At 36.7% G+C, this 9,574-nt stretch overlaps 1 pseudogene; it reads left to right on the forward strand.

Moving 5' to 3' along the window:
• Positions 1-2,246: 2,246 nt before the first annotated feature.
• On the forward strand, positions 2,247-9,574 carry LOC129144685 (S-phase kinase-associated protein 1-like; annotated as a pseudogene).

Genomic DNA, 9,574 nt, shown 5'->3' on the forward strand with positions numbered 1-9,574 from the left:
CAGACATTGGAGCATACAATATAGCCAACAAATGTTTTTGTCAACTGTTCATTCATAGATTTAACAGATTTTCTCCTCTTCATTCTTAATATCTCACTAGGCAGATTCTCCTGAAGAATGACATTCATTGTATAATGTATTAAATTTGAGCCTGTGAATAGGTAATTCAACAACCTCACATTCAACAACTTCACATGTTGGTGAAAACATCCTGTTCCATATTGCACAATGACATGTATCTAATGTTACCAATGCGGTCATGCCTAAGACCTCAACTGTCCCCTTGGCCCATAAGCTGTGAATAGGTGATGCTTTCCACTGTTGTAATCTGACACCTCTTCTCCAGAGTTCTGTGCCTTCAACTAACAGAGTTTATCCATTCTATATATACTTTAGTTTTTGAAGAGTGTGGCCATGCTTCTGCAACTCCATGGCCATATGCTGAAGGACTAAATGACAGCTATTCCAACCTTCCTACTGACTAATTGCAAGTTAGTTGCTTCAGTTAAAAAAAAGCAAGTCAAATTCAACAATTCAAAGGAAATACAGAAAATCTTCTAGTTCAGTTTCATGTTTAAGAAAAAAAGATCTTGTAGTACTAACTCCTTACCTTATAAGTATACAAAGTTTTAAAATACTATAATGCCTCAAAGACATATTGAATGGTTATTTTTCAATTATACATATATACATGTATGTATAACTGTTACTTAACATAAATCAACTTTTAACAAGCAAATAAATGAAAGTATGAAAAGAGTATGCTCAATTTGAATGGGAAGACCTTTTAAAGTCTTATACCCAGAAATTCAGTAAGAGATCTTCTCTTAGTGCAGGTAAATGGAGGTTATGAATACATCTACACTTATCTATGACTTCTTGTCAGAGCATCCAATAGTCATGCAGCACAGTACAAATGTCGAATGTCTGGGAGTATGAGTTGTTAGAACCCTACTGCTCGAGTTGGATAGCTCCATAGGCTAAATTTCAGAACAGCTTCTTACAGTTTAGCCTTTAGATATACAGATAAAGTCAATCAACTCCAAGTTATTTTACCCAGATTATTCACCTGGTATATTAGTCAATTTATTCATCAAATGGCAATTTATTCATCAAATGCTAATTATATGCCAGGCATGATGAGAACACAAAGAATTACAAGGTATGTCCTTACTCTTTCGTAGCTTAAATCATGGTGGATACTTAATAGTGGACAATGTGAACAGGAGCACTTCACAAAAGCTTATATAGAGTTAATGCCAATCAAGTAGCACAAATAATATGTTCTTCAGGTTTTGGGAGACAAGTCCTTTGCTAGAGACAATATAGAGTAATGAAATCCAGCTTCTAGGATCAGATCACCTGGATTTGAATTCTAGCTCATCTACTTATAGATATACCACAGTTTCAAATTGCTTAATTTTAGCTTTCACCTGTGAAAAACAGGGATATACCTTGTAAAACAGTTTTTAGAATTCAGTGAGATCATTTGTGTAACATATTCAGCACAGCACCTAACATAAAATGTTTTATACATGTTAATTATGAGTGATAGTATTTGTGTAGTGTTAGTATTTGTGCTGTAATAGTTTTTGTGTGGTATTTTAGAATTCATGTAGTACTAGCATTCATGGAAAAGGGAGACTCAGCTGAGTCTTTTGTGATGAAGACTATAGAGAGAAGATGGAAAATTATATCATCAGTAGTGTAAAAAGCAGGAGAATTACAGTCTTCTCAGACAGTAAGTTTGGCCCAGTTAAGTAACCAACAGAGAACCATTTTCAATTACTGAGCAGAAACATGACATGATAAAGAGGTTTCTGGAAAGCTAACCTGCAGCATGTATTAGACAATGGAGAGACTATAAGAAAGGAAACTAAAGGTGAAAACTATTGAGCAGTGTTTATAGGGGTATAACAGTGCAATAGGGGCCAGATCTCTGATTAGCACAGTGAAAGCCAAGAAGGGAGAGAAGATGCCCACTTACAGAGGAGAGCTGGCCAGACCTGGATGTGAAAATAAAGTTGATGAAGAAATAGAGGATGATTCTGAAAATGTTAAGCCTAGATTAAGAGGGAAATAGAGTATTACTGATAGCAGTAAAACTATCAAGGAGGGAAACCAATGCTTATTTCAAAAATGTTAAGATTGAGTAGTGGCCTTGTTCTCCGTCATTCTCTTCTCTTTGCTGATGCTGCCCCGCTGTCCTCAGCCTCGGGCCCTCTCTCTCCTTGTGACCAAGCACCATGTTTTCAATTCATCTGTAGAATTCTGATGGAGAGATATTTGAAGTTGATGTGGAAATTGCTGAACAATCTGGAACTGACTGTGAAGACAATGTTTGAAGATTTGAGAATGTGCGATGAAGTTGATCCTCCTCCTCCTGAGGATGATGACAACAAAGAAAAGCAGACAGGTGATATCCCTGTTTGGGACCAAGAACTCCTAAGTGTTGACCAAGGAACCCTTTCTGAACTGATTCTGGCTGCAAACTACTTAGACATCAAAGGTTTTCTTGATGTTACATGCAAGACTATTGCCAATATGATCAAGGGGAGATCTCCTGAGGAGATCTGCAAAAGTTTCACTATCAAAAATCATTTCACTGAAGCCCAGGTACACAGAGAACCAGTAGTGAGAAGAGAAGTGAAATGCTGTGCCTGACACACTGTAAGGATGTTTCAAAAACTAGCTGCACTGCTCTCGTTATAATTGTTAACATTAGCAAACAGTAGACAAATGCAGCAGCAAATCAAGTGTATTAGCAGAATATTGTCTTCACTGCATGTATAGTTTAAGTATAGATTCCAGACCTAAGGCTGAGTTTCTTCCAATATGATAAAAAGTTATATTTTATTTTGCTCTGAATAAAACTGAACTGCAGGTTCTCTATATTTTTTTTTTATAGAGGCATGTTTTATTTATTTGTTTGTTTGCTTGTTTTGCTTATACATGCACTGGGTACAGTCAGAAGTGCGGGAGGGTGAGAGAATTCACCAGAGCCAGAGCAGGGAGCAGAACAGGCAGAAGGACCGAGCCGGGGATCGAACCGGCGCCGCGCCGCAGAGGCCACAGGCAGTTTCGCAACCCAACGCTCAACCGCTGCGCCACCGGGGAGGCCCCTGCAGGTTCTCTATAAAAACCTCTTTCGGTAAAGTGATTCTGCCCAGTGTATTGCCCAGTTAACTTCAATGAACTTTTAAACATTGACATTGTAAATGAAAGCAACTTGCAAAATTTTTATGAAATAGAAAAAAAAAATGTTAAGATTGAGGGTTATTATATAGTGATTACATCCAGCCAGCAGTTGCAAATTTAGTGCTAGAACTTAAGAGAAAATGTTGGGGGTGAAATCTGGTCATTACATGAGTAAGGGAAGGCTTGGTGCAACAGCTTTGAGTAGCTTTCCAGCGAATCACAAAATTTGTTCTCTCTGTGCCTCGCTCAATATTTTCACTTTTTCCAACTAGGTCTGTTCCCCTCTTCTCATCCACCTTTTGTCAGGGTTATTAAAAACATGCTATAGAGATCTGAGACCCATCTTTAAAATTTCTGCTTCTCCCTTTTCTTCCTCCCTGCTCCTCTCCCTTATGTTTATTTCTTTATTCCTTAAGAAAATTACATATCTCATAGAACTTTTCCAGTTTTTAGTCAATTGAATAGAAATATGCTGGAAGGGTTAAACAGGCTGCAATAGCTAACCACAGACTCAATTTACGGGACCCCTAGTCTACCTTTTTCCAGTTCTTTACATTCAAAATGGATCTAGGCACTGCCAAAGAAACCTCAGATTTTGGTGATCAGATCAGGAGAGTCCGTTGATGCTTTTTTTTTTTTTTTTAAAGATTTATTTATTTATGCATACGAGAGTTGGGGTCTAGGCCAGAGGTGCAAGGGGCAGGGGGGTGAGAGGATTCACCTGAGATAGAGTGGGGAGCAGAATGGGCGAGGGGAGCAGTGAAATACACTGCTGAGGGGAGCAGTGGCCGAGACAGGAGAGGTCTGTTGCGCCATGTGGGTTAGCTCCCTGGCAGGGGCTCGAACTTGCGCTGCAGTGGCTGTGGATAGCTTCTTAGTGCTGAGAATTAACCCCTGTGCCAGCAGGGAGGCCCCCCCATTTATTACTTTCTATGCATTTAGTTGAATCAACGTGTTCACTTACCTGCTCACTAGAAAAGTCATGGTATTTCATGCTGCTATTTATTATACATTCTATTTCCATTATAATTTCTATTTCTTCTTAAAGGCTAAGCTCAAATATTAATCTCTCTGCAAAACCTTCCCTGACTAGCCAGTTTTTTCTTTCTCTGTGATCTTATACTAATCAGTTCATAGTTCTATGAAGTACAGCTACAATATTTTAGTCAGTATACATGTTCTCCTCTCCACCAAGAAGATATCTATATCTCATTTTTCTTTCTATCTACAGCATATCACAGTGCTTGAGACATAGTAGGTTTCCCTTGATTATTTGTCTTAGTTACAATATCAGTATTTTAATGCAATTTTTTTTTGGTATTTTCTTTAACCCTTGTGCTCTTTGGTGCATAGGGTTGGAATCTAGTAATAAATTCACAAACTTTGATATTTTAAAAATTAATTTGTCAGTCATTTACATATGTATATGTTAAGGGTACATTTTCACACCCTGATAAGTGCACATGCTTCCCTCACTCTGCACTCATGCTCCAGTCCCAATGCTCTAACACTCTCCTTCCTTCCCCTGTGCCTTCCTCCCTCCCCCTATTTGCTCTTGCAACCAGTATATTTTTCACAGTCTAAGAATTATTTTTTGCTGTGTTTTGTTTTATTGGTTATTTATACTGAATAAATAAGTGAAACCACTGATACCATCTTCCAATTTCTGACTCCTTTCAATTAGCATAATCACCTCCAGGTCCATCTGTCTTGTCCCCTCTATCTATCTTGTCTTATTTCCTCTTCTTAAATAGCTGAGTAGTATATATTCCACAATATCTTTATCCGGTCATCTGTCATTGGGCATTTAAATGAGTTCCATGACTTGAGTATTATAGATAATGCAGCTATGAACACAGGAGAGCACAGATCTTTTTGTATTAGTGTTTTCATTTTACTTGGGTAAACACCTAGATGTGGTATTGCTGATCATATGGTATTTCCATTTTTACTTTTTTAATGTATTTCCATGCCATTTTCCATGGAGACTGCACCAAATTACATTCCCACCAACAGTGGATGAGTGTTCTTTATTCTCCACATCCTCACCAATATTTGTTGTTACCATCCTTCTAGATACGGGACATTCCACAGGGGTGAGATGATATCTCATTGTGATTATGATTTGTATTTCCTTTGCAATAAGTGATGTTGAACATTTATTCATGTGCCTGTGGGTCACTGGAATGTCTTTTTTGGTTAAGTGTCCATTTAGATCCTTTGTCCATTTTTTGCTTAAGTTGTTTATTTTTTTAAGTTGTTTGAGCACTTTATATATTTTGGAAATTAACCCCTTTTCAGGCATGTAGTAGGCAAATATCTTCTCTCTTGTCTTTTTGTTTTTGTGAGAGTTTCTTTTGAGGTACAAAGATGTTTCAGGTCGATGTGGTTCTACTTGTTTACCTTTGCTTTGGTTTCTCTTGCTGTTGGGGTTGCATCCCCAAGTACATGTCTGTGGTTGATGTTCAGGAGTGTGTTACCTATGTTTTCTTTTAAGTTCTGAATGTTTCAGGTCTTATATCCAAGTCTGTGATCCATTTTGAAATAAATTTTGTCTAAGTTTTGACAAAATACTAAATTTTTGTAGCATTTCATAAGTGGTTTTCTCTTGGTATCAATTCTCATGTACTCATTGAAGTTTTAATGAAAAATTTTCAAGAATTTCTGTTAAAATTGATCAATTTGTCTTAAGTTGTTTTTTTTTAATATTAAACTATTTTCAAGCACATCAAAAAGCTAACAATTTGTTTTTTACTACTTACTGGAGATTTTTCTACAATAAAGCCAGTTTTTCATAGATACCCATGACTTGGCTTTTCTCTCAAGCCTTTTAGATTCTATGTGCCCTTTCTGGCTTATTTAAATAGGTGGAAGTCCATCCATGTGAACAGGTATATGAATGGGTAGAATAAGTAGGGCAGTCTCTCTCTCTACACATAAATTTCCAAAAATAGTAATAGTGTATGAAAGTGGTAAACCACTAGCAATATTTAGAACTCCACAATTCCTAATGGAAATCAAATAATAAAGCAATAAAACATTCAAGGAAAAGAATAAGTACTGTGGTGAAAACACAAATATTGGGACACAAAACTTGTCTGAATTCAGTCATTCATGAAATAGACTGCTTACAGTAAGAATTTAGATTGCTTTTACATCATAGTCCACTTACAGATAGGCAGGCCAGACCCCATGTGTAAGATGTTAAGTCCCAGCCCTAACTGTGTCCATTATTAAGATGAAAACTAGGACCTCCCTGGTGGCGCAAGGGGTTGAAACACAACCTATGAAACAATCTGCAGCCACTGCAGCACGAGTTCTATCCCTGGCCAGGGAGAAACCCACATGGCGCAGGAGACCTCTCCTGACTCGCCCACTGCTCCCCTCAGCAGTGTATTTCAGTCAATCTGCCTATTCCGTTTCCCACTCTGTCTCTGGTGGATCCTCCCAACCCCCACGCCTCTGGCCTGTACCCCAGTTCTTGTGTGCATAAATAAATAAATGCTTAAAAAAAAAGATGAAAACTGAATACATTCTCTATCAATAAAGATTTTTAAAAACTTAACTAGTGGTAGTACTGGCTGAATCACCCTTACATATCTGGTTGAGAGAATAAGAGAATTACAGCTATGTCTAGAATTAGTAAACATTTCATTTGCAATAGTTCAAAATCACAAAACTTTGCTTAGAAAGAGACTCATAGTGCTACCCCTTAAACATTCAATACTTGCTGTTTAACATACTATTTCCAAAATTAGGCATCACTTCCAAATCATGACTCTAGAAGTGAAACAATTTTTAAGCCTTTATCAGAACTTATGCATGCAAATGAGTGTTTCATTCTAAGTATCATTGTGGGAGCTCATGTCTATGCCAGTGATGTTGTGAGAACTCTCTTTTTATAACTAGTTTGCATAAAGTGATAAGTCTTCAGCCATAGTTTGGGTTTAAAAAAAAACAACTTTACCCACTTGGTCATCTGCTTTTTATTTTTCTTTATTGAGATGACACCAGTTTACACCACTGTATTGATCATCTGCTTTTGTCACCATATCTGACTCTAAATGGCATTTGGCTATTTGTAAAACTCAAAACTAGTATTCACTACTCAAAACTTTGATAGTACTTACTACTATCAAAGAATTAGGTTTTACAAGGGGCTTCCCTGGTGGTGCAAGGGATTAAGTCTCAGCATCATGAAACTATCCACAGTCCACAGTCACTGCAGCACACGTTCAATCCCCAGCCAGGCCTCTGATCCCTTCAGCAATGTATTTCAGTCAAACCTCCTGTTCTGTTCCCCACTCTGTCCCTGGTGAATCCTTTCATCCCCTCTCCCTCCCCCCCACCTCTGGCCTACACCCCAGCTCTTGTATGCATAAAGAAAATAAATCTTTAAAAAAATAAGTTTTACAAAAGAAGAGACAGTATTTTTTATGTCCCAAGAACTTTTCATCATTGGGCCTTTCAACAGAAAGGGGCATGTGGTAGGTGCTTATTTAGTTTTGTAAGTAACTGATAAGCTATTTTCCAGAATGATTGTACCATTTTACATTCACACCATTAATGCATGAAGAATCCAGTCCAGTTTCTCCACATTTGGTTTTATTGTTATTTTTTTTAACTATTCTAATAGTATAATTTTTTATTTATTTTTTATTTAATTTGTGTGACTGGTACTATACTATTGAGTAAGGATTAGTTTTGTCTTCACAAGTATGAACTCTAAGACTTATTTTATATTTATTTTTTAGATTTAAGATTATTAAAAGACGTATTCCCTACCTCAAATGTATCAATGTCCAGTTACAAGCAATAAAGATGTCACTACAGGCTCTTCCCCCAGCCTCATAATTTTTCCCATAACATAAACATGCCTATACCTAAAAATGCTATCTTTCCAGCAAATAAAGCTTCACTGCCTGCATTCTCTTGCTTTTATTAGAGAAGGGGGCTAATGATGGGCTGTACTGGTTGCCTCTGGTTGATCATCAGAGTGTGAGTTCCTGAGAGAGCTGGTTTTGTGGCTGGATTGCTGGAAATGCTAGGAGAACGTGGAACAATCATACTTCTGCAGGTTTGATGTGCTGTCATTTCTAGAGAACAGCTTTTCTCTGTTTGAAGTTAACCGATCTGATGCCCCAGAGATAGGACAAAATATAGAATATTTTACTTTCAAATGGAATTCAAGACACACTTGACAGGCTGTGGCATTAAGTACCACACATGTGAAGTAGCACAAATTGGATGCAATTTACTTTCCCTCTCAAGTTCATGGCATTCTTTGTGAAGAGGCCTAAAGTACTTACTACTAGTATTAGGGGCTGTCATGCAAGTAGGAAATAGAATTCAATTACAAAAGCAATGCATGGCTTTTGCTCTTCTTATATTTATTCACAATTGTATCTTGAAAATAATGGGACTAAAAGTTACTATGGGTAAAATACTTTACCTTATTTATTTATTTGTAATTATAAAATTATCTCTGTTAGTTGATAATGAAGTGTTATGGGAGTTTTAGGGGATGTGGTGTTTGTTTTTAATTTAATTGTTTGTTTTAAATTTCAGGGTAAGTTAAAGGTCTCCAGTATTTGCCTCCCTTTCTTTATCTATATAAAATGACTTGCTGTTTATATTGTCTTATAAATAAGAGTTTGAGTAGATGAACCTCAAAAACATACTCATGAGTAAAGAAAACCAAACAAAAGACGACACATATGATTACATTTATATGAACTTCAGGAACATTTGAAACTAATCTATGGTGATAGAGGTGAGATTAATGGTTAGTGAGGTGGCACTGACCAGAAAGGAGCATAGAAGAATTTTCTGGAGTGTTTAAAATGGTCAATAACTTGATCTAAGTAATGGTTACACACACACACACACACACACACACACACACACGCACACACTTCACCAAGTTATATATACACACGAGTTGAACACTTTACTGCATATTCTTTAAAAATTAAATTAGTGACTGAAGTGAAAAAAAATAAGATGTTTGATGATAAAATCACAGGCAGAATAGATGAATAGATTTTGGTTTTTCATTTCAGAGTTCCCAGGAATTTAATTTTGCAAATTACTTTCTCAATGCTAGTGAACCAACCACTTTTCTCATCGCTTTCCTTTTCTCTGCCTCCTTCAGCTTCTTAACTAGTTAATGTTGCAATGTCATGCATATTGTAACTGTTAAATTAAAATATTGAAGCAGGGTGTGGAAGCAATAAAACTCTACTAAGATCAGTTTAGGTCTTTAAAAATTCCATGATTCCTTTCACTCACATGACATCTTTCATTCCTTTTTTTTTTTTTTTTTTTTTTGAAGCTGGGATCCAAGGAATTTTGCATGCTGTGGGTTGACATTTAG

The sequence above is a fragment of the Talpa occidentalis genome, unplaced genomic scaffold (assembly GCF_014898055.3).
Source record: "Talpa occidentalis isolate TD23 unplaced genomic scaffold, MPIMG_talOcc4v2.1 talOcc4.6, whole genome shotgun sequence".
Lineage (NCBI taxonomy): Eukaryota > Metazoa > Chordata > Mammalia > Eulipotyphla > Talpidae > Talpa > Talpa occidentalis.